Source organism: Schistocerca piceifrons, chromosome 8, assembly GCF_021461385.2.
Source record: "Schistocerca piceifrons isolate TAMUIC-IGC-003096 chromosome 8, iqSchPice1.1, whole genome shotgun sequence".
NCBI lineage: Eukaryota > Metazoa > Arthropoda > Insecta > Orthoptera > Acrididae > Schistocerca > Schistocerca piceifrons.
Genome location: NC_060145.1, coordinates 319,295,045 through 319,306,148, shown reverse-complemented (window position 1 = coordinate 319,306,148; position 11,104 = coordinate 319,295,045).

Genomic DNA, 11,104 nt, shown 5'->3' with positions numbered 1-11,104 from the left:
CCAACCATAGGGCCTCTTGACGAAGGGGGCAGAGCGCTGTCAGTGATATTAATACAGTCTATAGCGCTGCCAACATATGAACAGGCTACTTACAGTGTTTCCAATGGAGTACTAAAGATTTGCCACTATGTAACAAGTCCAGCCTTATCCAAAATATGTAATGCATCACTAACTAAAGGCATTTTTACAGAGAGACTGAAATATGCCGTTGTTAATCTCCTCTTTAAAAAAAGGTGATAAGAGATGTCAATAACTACAGATCTGTTTCACTACTGACATCATCTTCCAAAATTTTTGAAAATTTGTTCTAGAATTGTATCTCACCTCAGCAGTAGTAATATCCTCAGCAAACCACAGTTTGGGTTTCAGATGTATTGCTCTATTGAGAAAGCTATTTACATTTACATTCACCAAAGTTTACAAGCATTAAATAACAAAATGCCGTCGATTGGTATTCTCTGCGACCTATCTAATGCATTTGATTGTGTGAACCACTCTTTCCTCCTGCATAAGTTCAAGTTTTATGGAACTGATGGTATAGCTAACCAGTGTATAATGTCATATCTAATGAAAAGAATGCAGAAATTTGTACTTCGTAATTCAACCAAAATAGTTTAGGAACATAATTCTGATTGCGCAAAAACTATGTATTTGGTTCCCTAAGACTCAATCTTAGGCCACTGTTGTCCCTCACACATGTAAACTATCTTGCGTCTAATATACAACAAGCAAAATTAGTTCTTTTTGTAGATGACACAAGTACTGCAATCAATCCAAGCATGTATATAGAAACAGAATAAACAGTCCAAATGCTACCCCAGGCGGGTGTAAAAATAAATGTGCGCAACGGAAAATAGTAAACGTTAAAATAAAGATCTGGCCCTGTCTGACTACCCCTTGAAGCAAATCTTAGGATCTCCTAATGGACTTTAACACATAAATCACAACCTAAACATAAATGAATGATTAAGGCAACCAATCCTACTAAATGAAAAACGTTGTTCCTGCTTACATATTTATTGAAGATTTAAAAAAACCTTTATATTACAAAGTCTACATTTCCTAATTAAAATTACTAATCAATTCCCAACGCTGCCTCTTATTAGGACTGTGTGACCTGATATCAATAACTCGAAATGACTGACATCATCCACGTATCAAACACTAGAAGACACTACTTTCAAGGATGATCTACGGAGGTGTAGAACCTCAGTGGAAATAGACTAACGTGATCACAGCTGTTTAGCTTTTATAGCCCTAATAAGCCGAAGCAATTTACAATATCACCGTAAGTACTGCGTCCAGAGTGTCGAAGTGATGGTTCTCGTACTCTGCGAAGAACCCGTCTGGAAGAACTCCAGCCACAAATAAACTCTTTCAAACACTGGGAAGGCAGAAGGTGGTCCTCTTACTAATATACTGTAATACTGTCTTCTCCTCTCTGTGTTCTACAGACGAGGAACGCGAACTCCCAGCCACAAGGATGGAGTTCGCATAACGTCTCAACGTAAGTATAGGTAGAGGATGTGCTCTCAATTACTGAACGCTGAGTACTCAACGACGACTTCCAACCCGGAGGTGAAGTCCAGAATCGTATAGCTTCGCAACAGTACAGTGCCTAACTGTTCAAACTATCAACTCTCCTGAGAGCAAAGACAGCAAGACCGTATGTACCAACAAAGTTGATATCGAGCGACCGTCACACACGGGCGCTCACAACGGAAGACCTCGTCTCTCCACCACTCGGTTCTCAGCAAGGTTCAGCTCCCCACCGTCACAATTTCGAAAACGAATCATATTCCCGAAACCACGGAATATTATTCCTCTCTACAGATCCTTCCGAACGCCGACCAACCATATTTTAGTCTTTTGTCGTCCAGAGCGGAAAGTTGTGAGGGAAACCTATTCTGGTACAATAGTACGCTTCTGAGTAAAAATCCTTGGAAATAACCCAGCCTGCGTGGTTTCCGAGGTGCCGCTTCTTCGTTTCTCTCACCTGCGTCCAAGATTTGCAAAGTTCGGAAGTATTACCCGGCTATCCTTCCGGCCCTGCTACTACAATAGCGGCCGGCTGTCACCCTATTGTGCTTCAGAGTTCAGGTGCCATAACGTCCGTCTAGTTACTTCCTGTGTTTAAGCAGGACCAGCACCTGTGCAGGCCTTCCGCCCAGAGGTTGAGTTCTGCCTGCCGTTTCATCTCCACTGGCGTTCCAACCTCTACTAGTATAGGCAATCATTCATTACGCCGTTCTGATAATAAAGACACTCCGTCACCTTCCATGTAATAAGCGTTAACAATTATTTACAAGGCGTACTTAACAATGTCAGTCTCCTTTATATATTCATATATTCGATGTGCAACCTATCACATGATACCTAATTGTGTTTGTAGATCATGGCAAAGTATGTGGATGGGTGCTTTTAAGGTGCGAAATTATAGCCACCTTACAATGGTAAACAAAGTTCTTGAAAGTATCGTTGACTGGTTGCCTGCGAGTGGTCAGGTTTCAGTTCAAAAAAGATATTATGTATTCAGTTCTGCATGTTTAGGAGTAGTACACCATTGACAAGCGTAACACGTGCTGAGAAAGTAATAAATATGGTGGAAACTTAAAAATTCTTTGGTGTCGATACTGATGAGAATTTTAATTGAAAAAGCAAATATTGTAGTACTCTTAAAACAATTTAGTTCAATAGCAGTTGTACTTACAATCACTAAAAATCTTGGGGAGAGCCAAATCAGTAAGTTGACATATTTTACCTATTTTCATTCAATAACGTGATATGGAATAATTTTCTGGAATAATTCATCTTTAAGAAAGAATGCTTCTTTGTGCAAAAACGTGCTGTAAGAATAATATTATCTTGTAGACATCTGTTCAAGTTCACGATATTATTCCCTCATGAAGCAGATTGTAAATAATCCAGTACCGTTGAAAAGGAGCGATGATGTACGTAATAACAACACCAGAAGGAAAACTGACAGTCATTACTCCATGTCAAGGTTGTCTTTATCACAAAAAAGTGGTGCACAGGGCTACAAAAAAAATTTATTAGTTACCAGTGATGTCTGACAGTGGGCAAGATAAAATTTGAATACAAATTGATAAATATTCTCCTTGACAAGTGTTTCTGTTCTGTAGAAGTATATATTTTACCGTAATGTGTAGAAGGTGGGGATAGAAATTATGAACTCACATCTGTGTATCTTTTTTCTTTTTGAAAAAACAAGGAAACATAAGAAACGTTTAGAACGTAGGGTGTTCAAAAAAGTGTCGAATACTTTTAGAGGTGGTAGTACTCATCGAAACAAGAAAAATAAGTCCAATAAACATGGGTACGGAAAGGCATACTTTCCGAGATAAACACGTGTTTATAGGAGGGACTGTACGTCGCTTGGTTGCAGATGCTGGCACAGTCGTTACATTGGCGCTCCGTCAAATATGTCGGCAGGTTATTATGATGTCTCACTGTCAAAATCAAATGGCTCTAAGCACTATGGGACTTAACATCTGAGGTCATCAGTCCCCTAGACTTAGAACTACTTAAACCTAACCAACCTAAGGGCATCACACACATCCATGCCCGAGGCAGGATTCGAACCTGCGACCGTAGCAGCAGCGCGTTTCCCAACTGAAGCGCCTAGAACCGCTCGGCCACAGCGGCCGGCTCTTACTGGCAGTACTCTATATGTATCATTAGGTGGTCTGCAGTCAGCTGTGTGCTTCGAGTCGTGTTGTAGGCTACGTTAGTTTTCGTCGTGCTTATGTGCCTTATGGTACAGTACTATCAACCCTGGTATGTATCATGGTGTTTTACCTTCTTCTAAATGCTGATTCACTTATGTGTTTGCTATTATTGCTCTGTTTGTAGTACATTTACATTTTCTCTCTTCCATCAGTTGTGAGCTATTGAAGCCTACTACTAGACAAGTGAAATGGCGGATGTGATATTCTGCCATAGTTCAGCAAATGGACGTAGCCTGCGAGACCGTGCCATCTACGCTGAAAAATATTCACAGTGCATAGTGCCGTCTGATACGCTGTTCGACAGACGTTTTCAGCGTCTGAGGGACACAGGTACCCTTGCACCTCGGTAGACTGACAGTGGCAGGCTCTGCACAGTCCTGACGCTCGACATGGAGGAACATGTGCTACATTCGGTGAAAGAAACCCCTGCGTCCATGTGCGACGATTAGCAGCGGCAAAGTGGTGTGTCAGTCTCTTATCTCTGGAGGACTTCATGAACAGTTTCTGTATTCGCATCATCTACAGCGCGTTCTGGCTCTAATAGCAGACGGCCAATCTGTCAATGGCTGTTGCAGAAGGATGCCGCAGATCCCCTGCTCTCATCCAAAATTTTATTTACCGATGAGGCAGGGTTCACAAGAGATGATGTTGTGAATTTCCGTAAACAGCATTTATGGGCAGATGTAAACCGCAAGCAATTCAGGAAAGAGGTCATCAACGTCGATTCTCAATGAACGTATGGGCAGGCTTACTTATGTTAGTGACAGAGTAATAGGGCCATAGCTGCTACCATAAATGTTAACTGGAGCACATAATCTGGACTTTCTCATTAATGTATTACCTACCTTCCTGGAGGCAGTGCCACTGCAACAAGGAATACAAATGTGGTTCATGCACGATGACGCACCAGCACCCTTTCATCACAATGTGACGAACACCTGACGCACACATTTCGGCACCGCTGGATTGGTCGGGAGCGCCACGCCTCTGCCTGCTAGTTCCCCAGACCTGAATCTCCTAGATTTTTGGGTATGGGATACTTGAGGTAGTTGGTCTCCGCCACGACAATCAATAGTGTCTAAAAACTACAGGCTCGCGTCTTCAATGCATGCCAGCAAGTACAACAACAACTGAGTATTCTTCAAAGGGTTCGTCATTTCTTACGCCTGAGTGCAGATTGGTGCATTATCACGAATGGAGGCCACGTTGAACACCTCCTGTAAACATCTGATTATTGCAGAAATTATTCAATTTCCAGACCAAAGTTTATTGCACTTATCTCAGAGAGTATGTATTTCTGGACCCATGTTAAACAGATTTATATTTATCGTTTGTATGGGTAAGGGGAGATGGCCAATGATCTCTTCAGTGCCAAAGCACACCGGACTCGAACTTTTATGGGAATTGCCGATATGCCTCGAGTAATGGGGATAATGAGCAAGGGGCACTACATTAGAAGTGTGTGGATAACTTGATCTGATGGAGGCGTCGTAGGGTAGTCTGTGGATTTGCAATGACCACTCTGTTCCGCTGGCTTAGTGGTCAGAGAATCTACTTAATAATCAGGAAACATGGGTTCGAATCCCAGACTGGCACAGATGTTCAACTTTCCACATTGATTTCAATCAGTGCCCACTTGCAGTCAATGTCTGTAACGCCATTGTGTCTTAATTCCGAGCGACTACTAGATCAAAATGTGTCTGCTCATATATACGTGAACCCAAACATTATGACGGCCTGCTTAATAGCTTATATCCGAGATACATCACCGAGTCTGCTTACCAGGGATCCGATAGTTTGTTGATAGGTTTGTGGAGGTATGTGGCGTTAGATGTCTACGCACAGGTCATGTAATCCGCGTATATAGCGGGCAGCTGATTTGCGTACGCGGTGATGGCGCCCGATAGCGACCCAGATGAGTTCTGGTCGCCGAGACATCAACTTAAGTTCACTATAATGCTCCTCAGACCACTGTAGCACGGTTTCATCTCTGAGACACGGACAACGACACTGCTGAAAGATGACATCGCCGTCGGGGAAGATATCAAACATAAAGGGATGCAGGTTGTCCACAGCTGTCAGCGTGTGTTCTACTACTACCTCAAGTCCCATGTAAGCGCAGGAGAACGTCTCCCATAGCATAATACTGCTCGCACCAGCCTGCGTCCGTGGCGCGCTGCACGTTTCGAGCCGCTGTTCACCACAATGACGGGGGTTTGTGGAGACGACCAACGACCTAGTGTAGCAAAAATCTGATTCTCCCGAAGAGCCGACAAGTTCCCATTGATCGACGGTCAAATCACGATGGTCCCGTGCTTACTACAACTGTCAACATGCCAACAAGTGGGAGTGGTCTCTACGGTGCTCCCTGTTCAACAATTTCTGGTGGAGGGTGTGCTCCGAAACACTTGTTCGTGTACCAGAATTGAGCTTATTCGGCAGAGATGCCACAGATCACCATCTATCCTACATTACCCAGCAGTCAAGCCTTCGACACTCATTTTCTGTGAAGAGTCGTGGTCGTCCAACCATTTATCGCTTAGTGGTAATTTCGCAGTCCTCCTGCCTTTTCCCTCTGATGATCACAAAAGTATCACGACGAGCTTCGCCGTTTTCGTGATACTCGTTCATAGGCTACGCGTAATAATAATTTGCGCTTTGTCAAAGTCGCTTATCACAATTGATTTCCCCATTTGTAGCGCATATCTTCGCTAGGGTGGCTCCCCGTGCGTGTCTGCTCCGCTTGCATACTTCTGTTGCCGCATCAAGTTTCCGCAACGCCACCAGGTGACATCCAATTTCACTGTGGGCAGTAGTCATAATGTTTAGCTTATCAGTGTGTGTGTGTGTGTGTGTGTGTGTGTGTGTGTGTGTGAGTTTGTGTGTGTATGTGTGTGTGTGCTCATATTCATATTCTTTTCTGTGAAGAGTGACAGAAAAAGAATACAGCGATGGGGAGTATGCTTGGTGGTTTTTTCTTGCATGTCATTAGGCCGTAGTCTAAAGTATATTTCTGAGATTACCGTTTCTTCATCTAATGAGAGAAATACCATCAGAGTACATAAATACATCGTTAGTTGCTTTTGAGATAAAAAAGATGAGCAAGCTGAAGTGTTTACATGGAACCGAGCACGGCTGGTGCAGTGAAATCTTCTGACCGCTAACACGGATCATGGAGTCTCCGTCGTGTGGTATACAGTTTGAACTGCGGTTCTGTTTTTGCCGTTTGTTTTTCTGAGAACTAGGGCTTGTTTGCTTTCGAAAAGCAACTAAGTTTTTATAGCTTCTCAATATGTCTCCAGCGTTAGGAGACTAACATTAGGCACAGAAGCAAACGCCCACAAAACATCGGGTACAGAAATATGCCATAGACTGCAGCCTAATGTTCATAAAACGAAACGGCAGACACATAAAGATACTACAGGCGGCGACCTAATGCCCATAAAACATCAGGCACGGAAACATGCCATAGACCATAGCTTAACGCGCAGTAAAGTGAAAAATTACGAACTATGTGAACACTAGCAGTGATAGCCTGCAAGGGAAGCGTGTTCGATGGACTAGGAAAAAAACACATTTTTGTGTAAGTAGACGGCCTAAAACAAATATGTTTTAATATAACGTCTCTTTAAATATATGTTATAATCTGTAGCAGGCACGTGGAATGTCCATTTTATTCACCGGACAGCAGCCCACTGATCATTTTCTTACAAAGACACACACAATCTTTTGGTTAAAACAGCGTCGTCAACAGCGTCACTGATTGGGGACCGGATTACGACTAGTAATAAGGTAGCGAACACAACATGGCTTCGATCTTTAAACTCTGACGTCCGAATGAATGTCGAAAGGTAACTGAGAACACCGAGCGTGACATATGTATTGAAATAGTAAGTTACAAATAGACACATCAAAAATGTTTTGCATCACCCCAGTTCCCAGAACTCATGAAGACATACGTTGACTGTGGATATTATATCACAGGCACAGTCCCTTTGACTGTGCAGAGATGTCACTAAATCCGCACAAAGATATAAACATCCATGCATGAGCAGCGCCTATTAGACGGAAGGGGTCAGAGAGCCGATCAGTCCCAGCCATTCCACCAGGAAGGAGGTAAACTGCTCGTGTTGTCTGTAGTTCAACCATACCTAGACGGTCAATACCGCGGTTCGATCGCGGTCACATTGTTACTTTCTGCCAGGAAGGGAATCATGGTGTGGGAGCCATCCGTTATACACTATGCTCATCCACATGTGTTATTTGTCTCTGTGATATATTTGTGTGATGGTCAGGTATTCAGGTGCACTACAAGATTCGCAGTTATCGTTCCCGATAGAAAACGTGTGTTGGCTTAGCTCGGGCGTCAGCTCAATCCCAGTGTCAGTATCCATGACATCGAAGACCAGTTAGAACAGCTCAGTGTCAGCTCAGGAATGGATACAATGGCCATATGACATCCTTGGGAACCGATTAAGTACATGCATTCAGGTCACAGTGCTGCAACATTATACTGATAAGTGGGCTCATATTGCTATGTTCTCTGCAAATTTGCGATCACTGAAATAACATCAGATACTTTCTCAATCAGTGGAACTTCATTTCGTTTCCTCATCCATTTCTGGGTGCTTCAGTTCTTCTGTCAGACAGTGGAGAACTATAATAATTGCTTCTTCAAGTATTGTAGTACAAGAGGCAAATTCGACGGCGTTTCAATCTTTAAGATCCCATTCATAGTTTAGAAGTAATTACAATACTTCCAATTTAATATTTCTGTTTTGAACATGAAATCCATTGCAGTCTTATGCAGAAGTTTCTTATTTCTAAGAGAAACAAGTCATGTCGAATAAGAAGGAAGCAGTGTTATATAGGTGCAATACCATTATAAAATGGGTACATCGGAAACGTAGCTTTTCACTCTGTATTTGATGTGCACATGTCTAGAGTGTTGGTTCGTTTGAAAACATAAATAAGTTTCACAAATCAAGAGAAATTAGGTATGCTACTTTTCTGCAGAGAATGCATAGGGAGCGCAAAGAGATCAGTAAGCTGTACGCAAATAGGTATCCCAACAGATACTATCCAGCAAAAAAATGATAATCCAAAGAATGTGAAAAACAAAATGTTATTGGCAAGGCACTGGGATACTATACAATGGGCGAGGAGCGAGCTTGTTTAAGAAATAGTTTTTCTTGCAGCTATTCTTCATAATCTATACGTTAGCCCAGAGAAACAGTGAATGTCTATGGAATGTCATTTTTCGCGGATATATCCTGCATCCATATCATGTGCCACTTCAGCTGTGTAACTGGCAGGGTTGCAGAATATATATAGAATTCCGTCGCTCTGTTCTTGTGAAACATCAGAACAACAGGTTTTTCTCTTCTGTAGCGACCCGGGTTGGACAAGGGTGCTATAGTTTGGGGTACAGAGCGGTCATGCAGGAGCAGTTGGGTGCTACACCTGGAGGTTGGTATCTGGAATGACATTTTTGTTGCCAAAATGACTACAGAGAGTAATGTAGCTGCTTCGTACGTTTCTGCAACGCGCGGGCCTCAGGAGCACGCTGGGGAGAACCGCAGACACACCTCGTCAGCAAGTAATGACACTACAATCTGATTAAAATTACTTGATAGTTGACACTTCACGAACTGGAGCTGTATGCCTCTAATCAGAGCTCTCAACATCACGTCCGAAGCGTTCGCCGTTTTCAAACTGCCACAACAATAATGTTTAGTTCACCTTGCCCGGTTTTCCTTCTTGTTGTGTTTGGACTCTGAACGCTTGACTGGCCCTTTAATTTCGTATTTCATCACACATGATAACCATAAAACAACACACACACACACACACATACACACACACGCACGCGCGCGCGCGCTTGAGCGCGCACGCACATACACACAAGCGCGCACACACACAAGCGCGCACACACAAAAGCGCGCGCGCCTCACGCACACACACACACACACACACACACACACACACGCACGCGCGCGCGCGGAGACAACGATATACGATATACGTGCATGTCATACACAGTACAAACCAAACACTACTAGATTCTTCCGCACAATACGCGATTCAGCGTCACACGCATAGTTATTATAATCACAGAGGTTGGCTTACATTATAAAGTTTCGCACGACATTAGTTGAAGCCAAATTTTTGAAGGCTGCGTTCTTCGTTCAGTCCTAAATGTAACAATGTAACAACACGAAGAGCGGTAGTGTAATAATGTAGTGGTTCACCAATTAACTAAAATTTTAAAAAAAGAAATGAACTTGTCATGTAGAGGTCAGTAGGTTCGAAACTCGTGAAGGTCAGCGAATTTTTTTATTTCTAAATCTAATCAAAAGACTTTCTTTACTATTTTTATTCAATCAAATAGTTTACATATATTTTTTATTTCTAATGCTTTGCCTCGTCAGCTACGGTACCGTACTGACTTTTTTATTTGCCCTTATTTTTTCTTCCTATCATTCTTTTTCCATTTGGAATCTCCCAATATCGTCTACAATGTACAATCAAGTACCAAACACGACTACTCATCGGTTGATAAAGCGACAGTTCGTGTCGCCTTGAAAAGACGGTTTCAGGTAACCAATGAGTGATAACGAGAAATTACAGTTCGTTTTTTAGCGCTGAAACTGAAATTTGTCTGTCGCGAGTTTGCTCGTAGGGGTTAGCTTTTATCGTCATGAACAAGGTGATAGTGAATTTAGTTCTGCCGCAGATTGCTGACCACCGTTTTTTATTCCTCGGATACACTGCACTTCACGAGATTGTTGTTATCTTGGGATATGAGTTCAGATTCAGGACTACAAAACGCGTCGTCTACACCAGTTCAGTTACTGCTCATTTAAAATCATCTGCCGGCAGAGCATCTCGCGTTTCCGTCATATCTCGCAGCGGCCGCTTCCAACGTCGTTCCGCATTACACATTACCTGCATTTGCGAAGTGACCTCACCTGTAACGTAGCGGTAGCCGGCATCCGATAAGGGAACACTGCAGCGGCAAGTGACTGACGTCAGCTACCAAATAATTTTAATCAAACTACACCGCTAAGCTAAAACTTTACGACCACTGCCCACCGCAGAGTTTAATTACTCCTGGTGGTGTAACGCGCACGTGGCGCAGTAGAGATCGAATGTAAGCGGAAGAGAAACGAATGGACAGTCATTACAGCAAAAATACGGGCTGCAAATGCGGTAATCCGCTGTTGTGAGTGATTTTGATAAACGACTCATTGCTGTGGCGCTATGGCTGGGAACTAGAATCTCTGAAACCGTGAATCAGGTCGCCTGTTGGCTTACTACTGTCGTGCGCACCTATGGAGAGTGGTAGAAGGATG